Source organism: Lipophrys pholis (genome assembly GCF_963383615.2).
Source record: "Lipophrys pholis genome assembly, chromosome: 15".
Classification (NCBI taxonomy): Eukaryota; Metazoa; Chordata; class Actinopteri; order Blenniiformes; family Blenniidae; genus Lipophrys; species Lipophrys pholis.
The window spans coordinates 7494973-7515413 of record NC_137642.1 but is presented as its reverse complement, the minus strand read 5'-3'; the positions used below and the strand labels follow the sequence as shown (position 1 = coordinate 7515413).

The following is a 20441-nucleotide window of genomic DNA, read 5'->3' as shown; positions in this document are numbered from 1 at the left end:
TTTCTTTACTTTTATTCCTCTGTGTTGCAGAAGATCTTGGAGATGCTGTAGGAGATGGAGGAAGTCACAGGAATCAAGAAAGAGGACAAGAGACTCATCCATTACGTTTTGATGTTTTGCTCCCAGAAGTAAGATGATCATTGGAATGGAGGACATCATAGAAGTAGAGTGCTCAATATTGTGAGTTTTTGGAAAGCTATCTACATACACCTTGTCAATGTTTTTCAGATCCTCATCAACATCCTGATGGCCGAAGGTCATACAAGGCTTGAGGCAGACGTCATCATAGCCAGTGGGAGAAAGTTCTAACATGCTCTCACAGGGGAACCAACCGGACATGATGAACAAGAGAGTCTGAAGGCATCCAGTGATGTTGTAGTAATCGTATATCTTCCTGTGTTCACCTGATAGTAGTGTGAAGCTGCGCTGCTGTCGCTCATCACCATCTTATCTATTGGAATCTGTACATTTACATTTGCATAATGTCTCTAAAATCAAGAATATATTGATAGAGTGACACTGAAAAGCTAATCCATGCATTTACTTCCAGAGTAACTATTGTAACTCCCTATTATCAGGGGGTCCAAGTCATAGGCTTAAAAAGTCTTCAACTAATTCAAAAGATCTTAAAGAACTGCTAGTCCCATATCTCCCCAGAAGAACACTTGGTTCTCAGAGTGCTGGCTTACTGGAGGTTCCTAGGTTTTCTAAAATTAGAATGGAGGCAGAGCTTTCAGGTTCCTCTGATGTGGAACCAGATCCCAGTTTCAATTAAAGAGTCTGACACAGCCTCTAATTTGAAGGTTAGGATGAAGACTTTTCTATTAACGTTTACAGTGAGAGCTGCTTCAGGACACCTTAGACCATTTTCAGGTTAAGCTGCCAGAGGTTCAGACTGCTGGAGGACCTAAACTGAGCTTCTTTCCTTTTTTATTCACCACTATTGCATGTCACTAACATTTGCCTTTCTCTCCTGTAGTCTGTGCTTTCAACCTCCCTGCCGGATGTCTGACAGTGGAGCTGAAGGTGGATTGAAGCCTCCTGTCCTGATCAGTCTTCATAGAGTGGATCTCTCTTTTATCTATCTGTATGTCCTCTCCTCTGTCCTCTCCCCCCAACCGGCCAGCAGGAAGCCTCCACCTCTGAGTCTGGTTTCTGCAGGTCTCTTCCTGTTAGAGGGAGTTCTTCCTTTCCACCGTCGCTCACGCTTGCTCATGTGGATTTTTGGGGTTTTCTCTATTAAAGTACCCTGTGCTCGTATATATAATAAAGAACAATGACATGCTTTATGATGGTTTTATTCTTATAAAGTTGTCATAGGTATTTGTTGAAGGTTTGTCATGGACATTTACTCCTTTCCTGCTGAAGAAACTAGTTATTCCCCATTCTTGTCATTTGTTTTGCTTCATGCAGCCACATTGTCACTGGATGAATGAAGGAGGCAGATCAGTTTAGTAGCTGAACTCTGACCTCTGACCCTCAGCTTCACTGTGGTTACAGCTGACCTCTGACCTCTGACCCTGAGCTTCACTGTGGTTACAGCTGCAGCAGAGTTAGACAACTTAGTCAATCATGTACGCAGCAGGTGTAAACAGAATACACTTATGTTACATGGCTCACCGACATTTTGGGATATAAAATGACACCGGTGCAATGAAGTGAAATGTAAATGTAATGCAGAATTTAGAATAGAGCAGAGTGGAGTTGGATGAGACACTTTTCTTATTTTGTCCTGAAGGTAAGGAAATATGACAAATAGACATCCTGAAATAATTCTACCTTGTTTCATTGTCAATAATTCCTTTCCAGTCAAACATTATTGCCTCAAATAGCAACGTTTTAATTTCTTTTCAGAAATGTTTGTAGTGATTCCATCTGAGCCTGGAGATCAGTCAGAGGCTGTTTTATGATGATACTTCAATTTTCAAATCCTCCTCACAAACATTTCTAAAGGTTTCATCATTTACAGTAATAAATGATTTAAAGTAATTCAGCATTTTGTTTAGACTAAGAAGAATCATACAGGTATCTAAAGAAATTCAAGATCTCCTTCACTATACTTTTTGGTTCCAAGTATTCTTCCCCATTCATCATGAGAGTGAATCTTTTCTTTCTAGGCTGTTTTTATGAATTGAATGTGGAATATGATGGGTGTTTTCTCCCTCCTCAATCCACTTGGCTCTGGACCTAATGAATGCACTCTGAGCTTTATTCAGATAAAATCTACCTGGAAGTACCTTGCAGTGTACTTGTGCTTCCCAGAACTGAACATGACCCATGAAGCCATGACGTAACTTTAGCCACTGATGTCATTCTGCCTTTTAAATATGGCGGCGACCTCATACAAGTATGGCGGTGACCCTAAAACAAGCATGTCGGCAACCACAAACAAGTATGACGGCGCCCATACGCCGCCATTATTTGATACCGCACTGGCGGGGTTTCAATTTTGAGAGTAGTATGGCGCTGACCGTGAGCAATTATAGCGGCGACCGCTAACAAGTATGTCAGCGCTCGCAAACAAGTATGTCAGTGCCCGTAAGCCACCATCTTGATAAAGATGGCGGGGTTTCAATTCTGGAGAAGCAAGGTCACACTGCGGATCATGTACTCTTGCCTCCCACCGACAGTGGCGCTGTGATTGTGCTTTGGAACAAAATGGCGGCGACCTGCAGGAAGCGGCCATATTTCATGTACTACCGCCTCCCACCGAGAGTGGCGCTGTGGTGGTGATTCAGAACAAAATGGCGGAACAATATGGCGGCGATCACAAGGGAGTAGCCATATTGTCGGCCATTTTTGATTCCCCACTGGCAGCCATGGAGAGGCTGCCAGTGGGGAGGCTGTGGAGGTCTCGTGATAATTCACCGCGAGAAGTGGAAAGTCTCGCCGGCGTCTGTGCCTGTCTACGGATCGTTTGAATCCACCGTCTGTGAGCTGTCTGGTCCCACTCCCACCTTCATTGCTACCTGCTGGGTGATTTCAATATCCACATAGACAATACCAACCTCATTCTTACCGTAGACTTCAGTTCTTGCCTGGAGAGCTTTGGATTTCAGCAAAATACTTACCATTCCTACACACTGTATAGGACACATTTTAGACTTAATCTGTTGCTCTGGTGTCACGCCCCCCGGACATTACAGCTAATGAACTCCCCATAACTGATCACTTTCTCCTCTCTTTTATCGTTTAACTCACTCTCTCCATCACTAACACCCCACGTCTCATCTCATTCCGCAAGACCAAGAACATTAATCCTGCCACTCTCACCTCAAATATCAACTCCCTCCCTGACTTCCACAACCTGTCCACCCCTGATAAACTGTTTTTTCATGATAACACTGGACTCCACAATATCCTCAATTCTCTCACTCCATTAAGAACCAGACCAGTCTACTTTTCCATCTCCGCCCCCTGGTTTACCCCGGACCTTCAGCTTATGAAAGCCAAAGGTCGTCAACTTGAGCGTCTGTACAAAAATCTCAGAACTCATCCAAAAATCCAAATCATCCACCTGTCAACTGGACCCCCTCCCCACCCATCTGGTCTAAAAAACCTGGTGCCAACCCCTCCGACTTCAACAATCATCGCCCCATCTCCAATCTACACTTGATCTCCAAACTCTTAGAAAAAAACAATTGGCCCCCAACTCCACTCTCACCTAGAATTTCCGTTCCGGTTTCGCCCACTCACTGAAAGAGCACTAGTCAAAATCACCAACGACCTCCTCATGGCAGCTGATTCTGGACTCCTCACCATCCTCATCCTCCTTGACCTGAGTGCGGCCTTTGATACCATCTTCACTCCACCCTCCTCAACAGGCTATCCTCCATTGGCATCTCCCACACTCCATTAGACTGGTTCACCTCTCTGGCCGCACTCAGTTCACTCAAACTTAAATCCTGTAAGTCCATCCCTTTCTCCATCACCACAGGTGATTTCATTATTTACCTCCGTCCCCTCGGCATTGTCCTCCGCAAATTTAACATACATTTCCACTGCTATGCGGATGACACCCAGCTCTGCCCCACCAACCCTCTCACCCGCCTCCCTCACTGATTGTATTTCTGAAATAAAAACCTGGTTCGCCCTCAATTGTCTTAAATTAAACAGCAATAAAACTGAAATCCTTCTCACTCATACCTGAAGGTAAACATTCAGTGGGGGGCAAAATCCGGATGAGACAATATACAAAGCGAGATATGTGGCAAAAGATTAAAGTCAAGTGGCTGGTATTGATTAGAATGAAACTTTTTCACCTACTGCTGATATAACCTCTGCACGTGTCCTTATGCAGCTTGCCGCTCAATATGACTTAACACTAGCATGTTTTGTTTGTCAAATATACTTGATAATCCTTCCAAATGTGTCAAATATACTTTGAAATCCAATCCTTCAAATCAATAATGCTGATAAAATTTGTGGTGCACGAGTTGTCAGTGCACCTTCTGCTTCAATACGCAACAGAGGAATAAGGATTCTGCAGGATGTGATGCTGTTTCAGCTTATTTCATGTCATCATATACTATATTAAAATGTTCCATTACACTGTGTTATAAGTACAACGGTCCTTCATTTAACCCTTGTATACTACTTACCTGGCTGATCCATTTTTGTGATGTAAATGGTTTACCAAAGGAATGTTTGGCAACGAGGAATTCAAGACGAGACTGTGAATCTCAACAAGGCTCTTATGAGTAAGGCTCGTGCACAATGAAAATGAATGAAGAAGTGCCAACTGTTGTACTGGAACGGTCACTCTCTATTGAAACTGGTCAGGGAACCAGTTTCGAACAGACTGCAAAAGCTTTCTGAGAGACGTATTTATACTATTATAATAGATAAACATTTAACATAAACCTTTTTTTTAAAAAGGAGAAGACGGGAACCCGCTCCGCTCAGTTTAATCTCTTTGGAAGGAACGATGACGTATTTAATCAATTCAATTTAACTTTATTTATGCAGCATACAATACAACACAGTCATTTCTAGGTGCTTTTTATTATTATTATTATTGTTCAGGAAACAATAATAGAATGGTCTGAGTTGTTATATATGATACGTAAAACACACACACACACACACACACACACACACACACACACACACACACACACACACACACACACACACACACACACACACACACACACACACACACACACACACACACACACACACCTGTGAAATTATGAGCTGTCAAAGGCAAAATAAGGCAACGTCTGCTCTCTTGTGGCGATATGGATGAACGACAACCTCAACATATAGTTGGCACAAAATCCATCCATCCATCCATCCATTCATCCATCCATCTAAACTGCAAATATTTCAACATTAGCCCTCATTAGCTGTCAATTTTTGACCGTAGATGGTGGTACATAACATTGAAAGTAATCTGTTAATAATATGAAGTGTGAGCCCTTTTGTTTTCAATTCATATATGAAAGAACAAACCATTGAACTGTAAGCAAATAACACCTTTCATTTATGCCACTTTTTATTGTCTTCCTTGACCACCTGTCTTGCAAATTATGGACTGTCATTACAGATCATGTTCCTTTCATTGTGTTTATAAGTGTGACGATCTCACTCTCTATTCAGTTGGAGCTCAGCCACCTAATGAAATGTGTAGAGAATTAAAACGGAATCACACTGATTCTGTATATCTCTTTATGGAGAATAGCACCATTAACACCACAACAACTGCTGTTAGATTGTGGCTATAGATAATTTCACAACTTTGAAACCCTGTTTCAATCTGGACCAATCCAATCCAATAAATCTTTTTTTAAAAATCTTTGACAGATTTTGTTGGAAATGTCCCAAAGAGGACAATTCCCTTATGTTTGTTATCAAGGTCTTAGTAAGCGGTGGTGTTGTACAGGACTGGCTTTCAGTATGACAATATTTTGTCTTCAGTCTTGTTTCAAAATTGATGAGCAAAATAAAGTAATACTTGTTTAAAACAATCTAAATCTTGTTGAAGGAATATACCAGGTACAGCTAGTTTGCTGCTTTATAATTAACCCCATCACATATTCATATTGGTAACTTCTGACTTGCCAGAGGACACATTCATGTCCTGGGCAAATGTAAACGTATCACTTACATGCAAATCATCTGAATAAAAACAGAAGCTGGTGCACCTGAGAAAAAGTTGTCTGCCTGCATAGTCAAAACATGCAAATTTCACACATGGATTCGAAGTGACAGTGTTAACTACCTCAAAATCCATGCCTTCTATGTAACACATATTTCAAATGAAATCAACAAAAAATCTAACCAAAGTTAGGCTATATGCATGTGGAAAGAAGCCAGGTCTAATAAGGACTTAACAGCAAAGTATTTAAAGTATTTGACTTAATAATAAACTCTCAATAGCAGAGAAATGTCCCCCTCCATTGACCAAAGTTTAGCACTGCAGTTTAGGAATTACATTGAGACGAATGAATTAAACTGGTAGATATAGATGGCCGTCCTGCTGTAAAAACTTACAAAAACATTTAGATAAAAGCACATTTCAGAATTACTAGTAGAATATGAATCTGCCAGACCCTTTGACGTCCTCAGAAAGAGATTTATAAAGTGTCCCCAGAGTCAGAAGTAACAAGGTGAAGTAGCTTTTAGTTCCTATGCTCCTCCCCTGCTGACCACCCGAGAACTGCTTTGCTCAGGCTTTCCAATTTTACTTATTTCATTACCTTCATCATAAAGTTTTCAGTTTTTTTATTCTCGCGCCTTTCCTAATCGATTTGTTTTAATGTAATTCATCCTAATCACTTAATATTAAATGATTATGTCTCAATGGTGCAATATACGAAGAGCGGATAGCACCGTGGTGCTACTTCAGGGAGTGTCGACCCAGCCTACGCAAGACCCGGGCCCGGCGAGCTGTCAGTACACAGTTAGGGGCCCCCACTCGAGTGATACCAGTGCCACTGCCTTTTAACAGAATATTGGTTTGGGAAAGGCCAAGGGAGTAAAAACTGACAGAAAATCTGGTGTGGCATTCCGAAGGCGGTTGGTTAAACACTGTGACACCTTCCAGCAACTCCTGCAGCTGTGCTGACACCAACTGTGTCAACTCGTCCTTTCAGTTGGATCCTGCCAGCAAGGCCAAGGGGAGGATTCTGATGACTGGGCACCTTCGCCTCAGCCTGCGCCCTGGAGCGGTCATTTCAGACTAATCCGCGGTGCATCTAGTCTTCCGAGACTGATGCCAATGATGCAAATTGAAACTGAATAATCTATGACATAACTCTGAATCATATTAATGTGCAGCTGATTTGTCATATATTGTTACAGAGGGGTATTGCATTTGCATGAAAAAATACAAATTTACTTTGTTTTTCTGAAATAAAATAATTATCTCATATTCAGAAAAACAGAACAGATTTTAATTTTTTTTCAGAACACCATTATCACATAAATTCAGAAAATAATTCAGATTTTTTAAATACATTTTTTTCTCTTTTTTTTTTTTTTTGTGAACGCAATATGCTTCCGTACATTATAATGGAACATCAGGTCCGTTTAAAAGAGGGGCTCTCAAAGTGTGTGCGTGAGTGCGTGTGTGTGTGTGTGGGTGTGTGTGTGCGCGCGCGTGTGGCGGGGTCTCCTTAATGAGGTGTCTCTCCCATCCCCTTTGTATAGGAAACGCTTTTGCAGTTTTTTGGATTTATTCAGAAATGGTTAGCTGTTGGATGTTGACAAATCATCCCTCAAAGTTTCATGCAATTCAGGTGAGCAGTTTTTGCAACAAGTTGGTAAAATACAATAAATAAATAAATAAATAAACAAATAAACAAATAAATACACACAGACGAAAACATAACCTTCTTGGCGAAGGTCAATATAGGAAATAGCATGAGTGACAACATAACCACAACTGTTCTCAAACTCCTAAAATGTATTTCATTGGACATTTTGGTAGGTTTACTGTTGTCGCTCTAAAATGTATTTTAGTTTGCTGGCATACAGGAAAGAAAAACTGAAACGACACTAAATAAAAACACACACACACACACACACACACACACACATAGAAACACATGACTCGGGGCCATGCGGGATTAGACGAGATTAGTGCGCGGAGTGGAGTCACACCCCCTCCAGACGCAGGTGACGTCCGCGCGCTCCGCTCCGCTGGCTCCGCCCTGCTGGAAGCCGGAGGAGGATGTTGGTATGACCAGAGTCCGTGTGCACTCCGTTACCGCGCGGTGTACATCGCCGTGTGTTAGTTTCCTCCACCGAAACGAGTTGTTGTTGTTGTTTTCACGTGAGGATTTATCTTCGGTAACTCGGTGTTGTTTTTAAAACGCTGTTCGCCTGTCGCCTTCACGGACCGCCCTCCTCGCGCGGCACACCGCTCCGTCTCATCAGTTGGCCGTTGTTGACACAGTTTTAACCTGCAAGCTTCGAGGTACAGTCGCCCCTGGCTGCTTTAAATCGTAAACAGGCAACGATTAGCGAGAATCAATTTTTTTTTTTTTTTTGCGAGTTTAATAGACCGTAGACAGCGTCGCCTGGCTGTGTTTGTTTGCTACGAGGCTCACTGAATGGCACACGGAGGCTGCCATTCAAACAAGCTGCTGGCTTCAACTTCAATCAGTGCATCTCAAAGTGTGTATACAAAAAAACAGATACACGAGGAAATGGCTACATCTACTTGGCTCCACTTTCCAACATGCTGTCATTCACGACACGACGAAGAAGTGGACTGCCTGCTGACCCAACATTAACTCTATAAATCTTCCTTTTTATCAGCATAATCCAGGTAAGTGCAATTCACTCTACAGTTGTTACTCAGGCAAAACACAATGCAATGTTATGTGCTCCGCTGTACATGATAACAACACTTACACTGAATGACAACAATCAACCTCAAAGCAGCCTTTGATGAAGCTGTCAGTAGTCTTCCTCTGCCCACTGAGGCAGAAGAGGCCATGTTTTCTCAATGCCAACCCCCCCCCATAGTCATAACAAGCCCTGAAGGTGTCGGTGTACCATGAATGAAAGTGACCATGCCCTTTATGTAATACACATCTGAAGTTATGCTTATTATATAACAAATCAGCCCAGAAATGAGACAGGCTGATTTCACAATCAAGCAGTCTTGCAAGTGCAGTTGACATGTGCTTCAGTTGGTTGGAGGGAATCCCTTTGCTTGCTTGAGATGTTTGACACAGGCACGTGTCAGGATTAAAGGGCAACTGAAGATGACTGGCATACAGCTGTAAAGTCAGGTTCAGAAGAGTAGAGTTCAAATTTAACCAAGGTTTTCTACGCCATACAGCACAGCCGTGCACGTCCATATTTTTATACCACGACTAAAGTTGCTGTCAGTCAAATCTTTACCGTGATGTGTGCATGTGCATGTGTGCACCATTTTAGGCGGTGATCTATAACAGCCCAGACGGTGTAAAGCGCCATGGCATCAGAGCGCCAGTGCACATTAGGATAAGGCGTGACCGATTGCCCTCAGTGTAAGTGAGATGGACTCTCCTCTGGTTTCCCCAGTGTTCGGGTGGGGTTGCAACACACACACACATGCAGATCCGTGTGTGTGATCCTCGGGCACCTGTTGACATGGGTCCTGCAGCGCCACCTTGGCTGAGGGTCTGTTTACAATCTGATTCCTCCCAACAACAGCTGACTGCCTGTACTACTGTACACCTGCCTGTAAAGGACCACCCAAACTGCAGTTCTGTGTCTTTAGGTTTTTGTCAGACTGTCTGTCTCTGTCACCGTCTTAAATGGCCACGTGTGAAAACACACCGTTAACCCCTCCAACCCTATTCCATGTCACTGTACTGAACACGACTGGCAACCTTGAATCAGATAAAACAGGCTTACAATAAACTTCAGGTTGGCATTCGCAGGATCGAGAAGTGTTGAGTCATTTCTGAGGTGCCAGAAATCACAGACTGAAGGAGTCGGCATAGTGCAAGGCGAGTTTTAAACGGTTCCTCAGACATGAGCTGTCATCTTTTCTGCTGTACATGTTACTCACTGCCTCTTCCCTTTTGTCTGGCAGATCTCTATTACTGTAGTGCAACAGGTCTCTGTTTGAGCATGCTACTCCGGACCTACTACAGTGAGGAAAAATCAACAGAATTCTGTGTCATGAAAACCTGGAGATGAGGTCTTCCACTATTCTTCGCTGAGGCTTTTGTGCCCGTCTTCACGTGCGAGTTGTGCTCAAAGTCAAGCGGCTTGATTTGACTTTTCTCTGATCCTCCTTGCCCTCCTCTCACTCTCTGTATGTGGCCTATCATTAGAGCTATACTTAGGCACGCTTATCAGTTCTGCCGTTCCCTCAGTAAGGCCACAGATGTTTAAAAGCTTGGAATAGCGAGGAGCGCAGACACAGGCTCCCCGATACACGCCGAGTGGGTCGAAAAGTGGTTTGTGCTTGGGGCCGAGCTGTTCGCCAAAATCAAGAAATACAAATACAATTATCTGTAGATTGTCTCCCAATTTATTTATTGAACAATAATTATGGTATGTGATTTATTTTGTGTTTTGGTAAGATTTGAGCCTGAGTTGCACAAATGTGTAGCTGTGAAAGAAGGCAGCATTAAAACTAACATTTCAGTTTCTAAGTAAGGAAAACATAATGACCTACATCAAGGCTTTGCCCTGACACCATTCAGGCAAAACCGGGTCTTATTTTATTGTATTTTTAGACACGTGGTCCCTCTATTTATGTTGTGATTTGCTTCATGAATGCCACGCTGCTTCACTCTGCTGGACACAGGCTTATGCTTTACGTTGTGTGGCTTTACAAAGTAATAATAGGGTGCCATTGGAGGCTCCACTGCCTTTTTGTTCTTTTACTCTTCAGAGTTTGTTTACTCAGGCGTTCTGTGGGATTCTGGCAGCAGGTGTTTGTCTGGATGATTGCATTTGTTGTCAAGATGCATGAAGGATTAGTTTTATGTGGCCATATTTATAAAAGCACAGCAGACGGAGAACAACAATGATGGGTCGCTCCTATTAAGGTGATGTGATATGGCGGTTTTTATCCGACAGAAGTGAATATAGTCCCGTTGTTTTAAAGTGGTCTCGTTCACTTCAAGTGCTGCTTCCTGTTCACAAAAGAGTGTTGAAACTTGTGGGGCCAGTCGTCTCCAAAGCATTCAGTCTCTCACAATAATCCCTTTAAGCTTTGCATCATGTGATATTATAGTCTTTAAGTCCTCAGGATCAGATGTTAAACTTGCGTTCTCTGCTAAGAGGTTGGAAGTTTGATTTCAGCTTGTCTGCACAAACACTGCTGACTCATTCCCAGTCACTGTTTGCGCTTCACTGTTATTTCCAAGCGTCTGTTCAATAATAAGTGTTCGCCTCACACATTATGTCTGCTTTCCTGAGCTGTTCCCACTTAATGAAAGATGACCGACTCCCTTTGTACTCACATTATAACAACAGTTTCATCTGGCACAATGCCTCTTTTTAGTCACTCACCCCGTCCCGCTTCTCCAGTTTCACCCAGGGAAGCTTTCTGAAACCTTTCAACATTGACTGTTTCCTTTTGTCTCATTCAAAGCGATTGAGCTCGCGGGTTGTGTTTCAGAAAGTACCTTACATGAAAACGTAAGCGCTGCTGTTTGGTAACTTACAGAATTAGTGCTAAGACCTGATTTGTGACCAAAGCCATAACAGAGCAGTTCCAAGCAAATGTTTCTACATGTGTTATGGAAACACACGTCCCATTCACACATTCACGCTCGCACAAGGCCATTTTAGAGTAACTTATGTGGGATTTCTCAAAGTACTCAGGTTCGTCCCACACTCGAAAAACATGAATTTGAGGTTAAATGTTGACGCTAAATAACCTGAATTTTAGTTCAGGGGCCATCCATCAGATGGTTCATCCAGCTTGCGTGGGTCGGACCAGTAAAATAGTGCCATAATTACCTTAGAATTACATATTTTTTCTTTGTTGTGGCTCACTGTATATGTGACGAAAATATGGATAGTTTCACAAAGCCAAACAGTTATACCTGGAAATCAGGGCAATCTCAGCTTAAAGCCATTTTAATCATACCTTGTGTACCTTGTGGTGCCTTGCAGGCCGGTTATGTTTTACACCCTTGAGATGGATAATTTACCTAACAAATATGCTTTAGGACTGGGGGAGAAAGTCCACTCCAGCACAGTGAGAACGTACAAGTTCCATATAGAGAGATCAGCAAGTTTCAGCCAGAAACTTGTCCCATTACAGTGCTCACTACTGTTTTATTTTTTGTTTTACTGTATATTGTTGCTTTTACTCTTCTATTGTAATTTTTATTTTTGTCTTTTATGTGAAGCACTTTGGCTTCAGCCACAGCTCTTTTAAAGTGCTCCATAAATAAAGGTGACTTGACTTTTAATATGCTCATCTCGCTTTTTGAGATAAGAGGAGTTTTGTGAGAATATGGATTAAAACTTTTTTTTTTTTTTAAAGACTCAGGATTGCAAATATCATAAGATCTTTCTACATTCTTTGTATGGTCACCTAGCTACTCTGGAAAAATATCAACATTTATCCAGATTATTGTTGGCCGCATTGTTATGAATGTAACTTTCAAATACTGTCTTTGCATGATATTCTCAACTGCAGCTTCATCTGATGTCGGCACACGGTAGATTTCAGAGTTTGTTATGATGCCTTCAGGTGTTTATTCCGCACAGTAGGAGGGATTCATATCGAGTGGAAAGCTTTTTGCTGTCAGTGAAGTTAGTAGGTTTATTATCCCCATCACTCTCCTGGATGTGTTTCCCCTTGGTTTCATCGGTTCATCTAAAAGCAGACACAAAGAAATGTCATTTGATAAGTGTTCACCACCTACTGTGGCCTGTTATGAAGTCGTGTCCTCCTTGACCTCCTGTAGGAATATTTGCTAACTCCTGTATGGAAAAGAAAAAAAAAAAAAAAAAGTGCTGCCTAAGGAAATGGTAAACCATTGGAGAAATGTTTGTTTAGGCAGACTGATAACAAAGAAAACAGGGAAGTGGAGCATACTGTAGAGGAAGTTGACCTAACTGTATTGTCCATTAACGGAGGATAAACTACTAGGACTTATGAATGCTTAATATTTCGGCTTATGAGTCATATTTATATGGTCTTTGCCAGGAACATCTGTATCAGGAAAATAATAATTTCTAGCAAGGCTTATTGAAGCCTCCTCTATGGTTTTGCACCGTGTGGCTCGTTTACAGGTGACATCAAAACAAAATGCTCAATAAAACAAGGCAATTTGAAGATAAGCAACATTCTGCCAATGAAGTAGCTTGTTGAGCTTGGAGCCTGCCGATATACTCATAAACACATAACCTGCATGTGACTCTGAAAACGTGTACGCGAGTCATGCGAGATATTTTTCTTTTAATGCAGAATCCTATGGCTGTGCATTCTCTGATTGAAACGATATGGTGACGGGCTTTTTCTTTGTCGCTCAATTTGCTGACGTAAACACACTGACAAGCAGCAGGATCAGTTTTGGGCTGTGCTCCTGTTTCAAATTAGTCATTTAGAGCTTAGCGACTATTAATCTGAGGCCCTGCTGTGAATTTCGTGCTGCAGTTCGTGATCTATCCACTTATCTCCCTGAATGGATGGGGTGAATTCGCTTTACGTACGCATGGACTCTCTGGTAAAAAGCCGATGTTGATCATAGGAATCTTTTGTGGATCATCTGTGTTGAGGTTTCACGTCATAGTGTATTCATGACTGTTAGGTTCGATGGAGCTATTGAATGACATAGTTATTCATGGTATTTTGAAAAGCGAAAGGTCTTTCAGATTGGTTGTGCTTCATGAATTAAAATTAGAAAAGCCTAATGTTTGTCATTCATTCGCTTCATGTTTAGAAAGTTTTTTTTTTCCAGTTGATGAAGAAAACTTTTCTTCCCATGTTTAATCAGCTTTTGGCCATCTCAGCTTCGTTTTCTTGTGGGCTGAGTCAATATTGCAGCGCTGGTACATAAAAACTCATAAACCCAGTTTATGGCCTCACAGGAACCCTGAATCCGATTTAACGGCACTGGAAATTAGTGCAAAGTTAATCAAGTTGAAAGCCTCAAGACCTCTCTTTCTGATGTCTGTTTGATCCTATCCCGGCACATTCGTGGTCGGATCATTCGGTGTCTTCTATCAAAATGTCGCGTTTATATTTGAAATCAGAGGCTCGTCCATTGACTTTAACTCCATCCACGTGCCTTTGACAGTCATTCACCCGTCGCCTCCATCTGTTAGAGGCAATCTGCTAAGGGAGCCCATTTAGGACACACACTGTGTTTATTCTATCTAATTTTGCCACCTCTGCAAGGGCCGAGTCCACGGCCAGTCGAGGTCATCTGCTTCTTTAGTGAGATCAACCCTCAAATGTCAACGTTTAATGTATTGTTGGTTCAAATATGGTTTTCAATGAGTTTTAACTTAAAAAGTGCAAAATCTGCCAAGTAGATTCAGTTCCAACATGAACCATCGTCAGGTAGTGGTATAGAAATTCATGCAAACGCAGTGTAATGTGAGTGTCTCGAGCGACTCGCTTGTTTGCATCGTGTTTTGTTTGCTCTCACTTCATGTTTTGTACCATCTCACGTGAAGTTGGAGTACTCTCGAGTAAAAAGCAAAACAAACAAAAAAAAAAAAGGGCCTGCTGTCGTCCACGCCTCACACCGCTATAATGACCCTGCTGACAATGATTGACACCTGTGCTGCCGCCTGGTGACACTTGTCAGCCATTCTCGCCCCCGTGACCAATCAGAAGGTGAGAATTAAACGGGGCTGTCAAACGCACTGCGGTCCTCTCACAGTGTGGTTCACGTGAAGGTCATGTGTTATTGAGCAGACGGGGGACACGTGTGTCACTGGAAGCCCGACGTTGCAGCGTGCCATCAGCGGGAGGGCCGATATCTGGGCTGCTGTGAGCGAGCGTAATTAGATTTTTTTTTAAAGTGCTGCCGGAACTTTCGCCGCTCGTTTTCACACCTCGGGAACCGCACAGCCGAGTTATGGATGAGTCACAGTTAAAATATGTGAACTTTTTATGGGTGTTGATGTGTCGTGACTGTTCACAAGCATGACTCACTTTGGGCTCGTGTCAGAAATATATACATTCAGTGTGTCTATGAGAAATGTCACATTAGAAAAACCTGCCAGCTAAAAAGCCACATAGTCAAACGTTTTTTTTTTTCTCCACTTAGAACCGGCAGGTGCTCCCACTTCTTCGCACAAGTGTGAAAGTTCCCCCATCTCGTTTTAATTAAGGCCTTTTATTAAAAGTAGTGCATGGAAAAACATATCAAAGCCAAATTAGTTTTGAGATACCCCTTTGCTTTAATTTTAACTTCTGCTGATGGTATAATGAGTGTTGCTTCTGACTTCATGCTGGGATAGATTAACACGCGGGCCATCATAAGAAACTGGCAACGCTCGTGTGCTTTTACCGCCGGCACTAAACGGAAAACGGTCGACTGAGTGGAATTAGTGCGCTGTCGAGCATGAAGTGAGCAGGAGCAAATTTTAATTTAAAGTGGATTTTTATGAGAGACGCCACATATTTCTCTTCAGAGTTTTTTTTATTTTTTTTTTAAATTTCTTCTCTCTCAAGCTGAAGTACAAGGGAGGATCTGTTTCCTTGATTGTTTCCAGTAGTGATCTCATGACACTGCAAGAGTGCACAGAGAAAATCGGTACATCAGATTATAGATAGAAGTCCGTGAGTTGGGAGGATTTTGCAGCCTAGATGTTGGAGTTTGTGCCATGTGATGGATTGAAGTTTAAGACTTTCCTGCAAACAAATGAAGAATACAAGTCTCCTCTCCTCTCCTCTCCTCTCCTCTCCTCTCCTCTCCTCTCCTCTCCTCTCCTCTCCTCTCCTCTCCTCTCCTCTCGCTGCACACTGGGTGGGGTTGCTAAAAGATACCCTATCAAATATTAATGCACTCAAGAAGAGCCTGCTCTCTCCACCCACACACCCACTGGCACAGCACAGGACTCGCACATCACATTACACACATGCAAAGACGACCCAGACGGCAGACGGCTCAACCTCTGTGAGAGCGTCTTCCTTTTTTTCCCCGTGGTGCTTTCGCTCGTGGGCGCGACCTCACTTTCAGTTCAGATGATGGAGGAAACCAAGGGCAGATTGACTAGACGGGGTTTAGCTCTCGCTGCAGTGATTGTTATTTTTTGGGATGAAAATGATCGGACAGGTCAAGATAAGGTCACTGAGTTAAGGTAACATTTTCTAATTTCCTGTTCTTACTTGTGGAGAAAAAAAAACCCCAACATAGATTGTTGTGTTTGTTTTGGCTTCCCTGTGGCTTACGCGTTTGTTTACATGCTGTAGTTTAAAACATGGCAGGCTGCCGCACCCTTAACTTTCTCGACTTTTGTTGACTCACTGCTTCCTTTGTTGCCTTCTGTCACTTGATCCATCCCGGTTAGTCCACAGCATTACCCAACCCGTTTGGCTGTCTTATTGGATCAGCGTCTTTTAGTATCGGCACAGCCCTGCCCAGTATCACTTTCACTCAATACACATTAGTCTGGCGTCAGAGTTGCCCTCATCCCTGTCTCATTCTATTAGCCTGCTCTAATGGCACTCTGTTAATCTCTTCCGGGAGAGAGCGACGACCCACAACTGCCCTGTCCAGATGACCGGCCTAGTTATTACTCCACAGAGATGATGAAGTCGTCAATACATGTAAATGAGGCTGCACTTTACTTCTGATTCGGTTAGAGGTGAAAAAGTCACTTGGATTGAATTTGATTGCCACCATATCTTTATTATCCCCTTTTTCATTATTCTGAGATCAGTCCCTCTGATTTAATGGTTCATAACTTTTACATATTTTCCTATTTAAGCATGTCCGTTTTATGGTTGTCTCGAACAAATCATTGAATTTGACATCCGTGACGGAAATAAAAATAGATGTGTTTTGAAGGAGTGGTTATGAGTATGTTTCTTTGGGAGGGTGCATAGACTTAAAAACAAAGCTGGGTGACATATAGGGCTCTTTGGGCACAAGCTATATTTATCTATTGATCCGTGCTTATGCTCTGTGAAAGTCACATTTACCAAGATAGATGAGTAGATCATAACAAAGGGGGATATGCAGAGGAGCAGCTGTCTTCCACATCATGCCAAGAACATAACAAGTGCCAGAAAACAGTTTTTGCACTTATTTTTTTTTCTGTTTTTCCTGCCTTTTCCCTGGTTTCCCCCTCCGTTTTTTTTTTCCTTCTGCAGTTTTCTGTTATGAAGCTCACAGCCCGTGTGGACTTAGAGTTGCTCAGATATACCATTTTTTATTCAAGAGAAGGCGCTTTGCTTATTAAGTTTTACTGAGGACACCGTTTTGCATTTTTAATCTCTGCAGTTATAAACCCTGATATTGTGCTGCAAGGTATGGAAATACAGGTAACAGCCTCGAGAAAATTGCCACGTAATAGTTTCTATGTATCTTATAATTACTGCAGTTTTAAACTATTCTGGTGGGCTTTTATTCATTTTTTAAATGAAGCAAGTATATATTGGTTGCCTCCAGAAGACGTATCTGATGCCGTCCTCAAATTAAGCCACTTTGTAAGTACAATACTCACATTAACGCTGCACAAGGAACAACCTCAGAAATATAAAAGTACCAAAAGGTGCGGCTGCAAACAGTGTAGATTATTGCCGAGATTTTAAAGAGTAGCCATGTCAGGGATTGTGTATATATATATATATATATATATCTTTTAAACCACACATTCCCTCATATTTAGTGTCAAAATAGTCTAGCGCAGTGACGCATATTGGTCAACTTGCAGCACCCAATAGTTCTCTTCTTTTTTCCTGATGGTGTTAATAGTTTCTCACAATTAAAATCTAAGACTTTTTGTGATGTTTGAAAATATTTGGCTTGTATCAACTCATGGTAAATGCTTGGCGGGAGATTCGCCTTATAAATTCATAAGTCTATGTAATGAAATGTTATTTATTTTAAATTGTTTTTGGTACATTTTCTTTAGTTTTCCTTATGAAATTGATTGGCCTTTCTTTTATATACATACCTCTTGACCTTTTCCATGTTTTGTCACATTGCAACCAGAAATAAAAATGTCTTTTACTGTGATTTTAAGAAGGAAACAAAATGCCGCATAATTGTGAAGTGGAAGGAAAATGATACGCGGTTTGCAAATACAAACAAAGAAAAAAAGAAGTGACGTGGAAAAGTATTCATACCCATGAGTAAATACTTTTTGTCACCTTTAGCTGCTGATCTAGTACGTCCATCTGTATATTTACAGATGGACATGACATGTTTGTGACATGACGGTAATTTTCTAGTCATGCCAGATATTTTCAGTTGGATTAAGGTCTGGACTTCGACTTGGCCATTGTAACACATGAAAATGTTTCGATCTAAATCTTTCCATTGTGGCTCTGGTTGTATGTTTAGGGTCGTTCTCCTGCTACAGGGTGAACCTACAGGATGACTTCTGGCTTTGTCTCAACAATGGCTTTCTTCTTCACACTTTTCCATAAAGGCCTGATTTGTGGAAGGCAGGACTGATAGTTGTCCTGTGAACAGACAGATTGTCCACCTGAGCTGTGGATCTCTGGAACTCCTCCAGAGTTCCCATGGGCTTTTCTGCTGCTTCTCTGACCAATGCTCTTCTTGCCCGACCGTCGGTTTCGGTGGACGGTCATGTCTTGGTAGATTTACTCTTTCCATTTGATGGGTTGCACGGTGCTCCGGGAGATATTCAAAGCTTGCGATACTTTTTAAAAACCTGGTCTTTTTGGTCGTCGGTATGCTGTTTTTGCACAAATGCCCTCTAATAAATGTCCCTCACAGAACAGCTGGAGTTATACTGAGATGTCGCTGGATTTTATTTAGGGGATAAGAGTAAAGGGACAGGAATATTTTTGCATGCCGCACTTGTTACTGTTTTATTTGCCCCCCCCCCCCCCCCCCCCCCCAAAAAAAAAGTAAACCCATGTGCCATTTTCCTTTCACTTTACAATTATGTGGCACGTTGTATTACTCTATCACATGAAATCCCAATACAAGACATTTACATGTGTAGCTGTAATGTGAAGGTATGTTTATACCTAAAAATCTTAATAGCTCCACCTGGAAATTCTCCAAGGCTTTTCTCATGCTCCATCCTTTTCAAGAGGGAAGATGGATGCCCACTGTGCTGCATTATAAAGAGGTGGTGCTGAGGTAATGATGGCACGTTGAGTTGGTTGCAGACAGGCTGTGGTTATAAAAGGGAGGAATGGGGATTTACTGTGTACAGTGGAGCACCTCCATTCATGCGTAGTTCCAATGACCCAATAGATCACAGCCCTCTGGCTGTCGCGTCCTATCTGCATCCATGCCGTTACTCTTGAAGAATGCAACGCTGTGCTTTGTGTGCATGTGCTACTCAAAAGTGAAAGCCTGGAGAGATGTAAAAACCTTACTTCTCTAGATTTATAAAAAAAATAAAATTCCACCCTGTATCTCCGTTTCTCTGCCAGGTGCTTTCTGACTGCTTGTCCTCTGAGTCATAAATGAAAGAAAGTCCAGATAACCTCACTGTCAGACAGAAATAAAGCTTCTTTAGCCTGTATGACAGAGCGTAAGAGAAGATGTCACCGCGTTTCACCGTTCGCTTCACACACGGGCACCTCTGCAGGGATGTGAAAGTGCAGTTCTAACAGAAGTGGGGAAAAAAGTCTGCCAGGAGTCGCAGGCATCTTCACTTTAAGAGCATCCATCTGTCTATTTACTCATCCACCATATTCTCTACAATTTCCTCCTATTGTCCAAGAGATAAATTGGATGATATCAGATGTTCATCAACAGACAAATTGTACTATATAGGCAGTTTTTACTTTAACGAGAGCTTCTCGCTACAGGCCATCAAATAATATCCTACTTTCTTTTTTATTTCCTGAATAATGGCAATCCTGACTTCATTTCATGTTTTATTTTTGCTGCAAAATCTGGTATTTACTGATGCCAGCCTCATTCTTGATGTTGTTTAAGCTCTGGGATATTTATTTATACCACTGGACCGTGGGGGATGGGCCGGCCCTCCGATATGAGTGTATGACAGATGGTCTGCACAGTTTACCGCTCCACCTCTGAATGTGTGTCAGTCGGGATCGTGTTGTTTATATGTGGCTGCACCGCCCTGACCTTTTTTCCCTATGAAATGGTGTTACCATCAGGTCTGAGAAAGAACCGCTTTCATAGATAATGACGTTTTCATGAGCTGCCTCCGTATGTACACCAGTCCAGTGATTACACTCAAAACGAAGGTCATTCAGTGTGAGTGTTCGATGAAGACTTGAAAATGAAAGAAGCGAGGTCAAATAAAGCAGCGGCGCCGAGGACGGATATCGGTCAATGAACCACACGAGCAAACATTCTGCCGCAGTGTGTGTAACTACGTAATAG

The 20441-nt window shown here is 42.1% G+C and overlaps 1 protein-coding gene across 2 annotated transcripts in view; it reads left to right on the top strand.

Moving 5' to 3' along the window:
• Positions 1-8150: 8150 nt before the first annotated feature.
• ccser2a (coiled-coil serine-rich protein 2a) overlaps positions 8151-20441 on the top strand; it is a 48882-nt gene continuing 36591 nt past the window's right edge. Inside the window, exon 1 of one of the 2 annotated variants that reach the window (XM_080481670.1) lies at positions 8151-8779. The gene's annotated coding sequence lies outside the window, so the exon portion shown is untranslated. The remainder of the gene's footprint in view (positions 8780-20441) is intronic. The other variant, XM_080481669.1, reaches the window with a different exon arrangement.